Source organism: Corvus brachyrhynchos, unplaced genomic scaffold, assembly GCF_000691975.1.
Source record: "Corvus brachyrhynchos isolate BGI_N302 unplaced genomic scaffold, ASM69197v1 scaffold68, whole genome shotgun sequence".
Classification (NCBI taxonomy): Eukaryota; Metazoa; Chordata; class Aves; order Passeriformes; family Corvidae; genus Corvus; species Corvus brachyrhynchos.
The window spans coordinates 3,069,483-3,070,155 of NW_008240039.1; positions in this window are offsets into that span (position 1 = coordinate 3,069,483).

The window sequence follows — 673 nt, forward strand, 5'->3', positions numbered from 1 at the left end:
ATTAAAGGCCCTCCCAAACCCAAACCAGCCTGGGCTTCTGTGCATGGGCAGATGCTGAATGCAAGGGCTGCTCTTATTGGAGCCATTTATGGAGGAATCCACGGCTTTATGGAATGAGACATCTGAGACTCTGCTCTGGGAAACCTGGGGTGGAGCTGGGAAGGAAACCTGGTCTGGCTGTGGAAATGGAGGGGGTGGGGAGCTGCAGCCACCGCTGGGACAGGGCTCCAGCCTCTGTGGTGGGGGTCTGACTGCCAGAGCGGCTCCAGGTCAGGCAGAGAAGCTCCCTTAAAGAATTTAAATCGTTGTATGGATGATCTCACTCCATTATTTTTCAAGGAGCTTCTCAGTTCGCTCTATTTAACTTTATAATTCAGAGAAATGAAACCATTTCCCCATCTCACTCGTACCAAGGGAGCAAAGCTGCAGCTGAGTGGCCATGAAGCAACTCCTGATGTGTGCCAGGGCACTGGAAGGATCCAGAATGAGAACAGGAGGAGGTCTGGAGGTGTCTGTCAGGACAGACGAGGTTGTGTGGGTGGGAGGTGCCTGCCTGGGCCCTCTCTGCTGTTCAAAGGGGGTTTGCTCTCCAAGCAGGAGCTCTGCCCAGGCGTCCTGCACAGCTTTGTCATTGCAGAGGGGGTAAAAGCCACCTACTCACACCTAGAACATG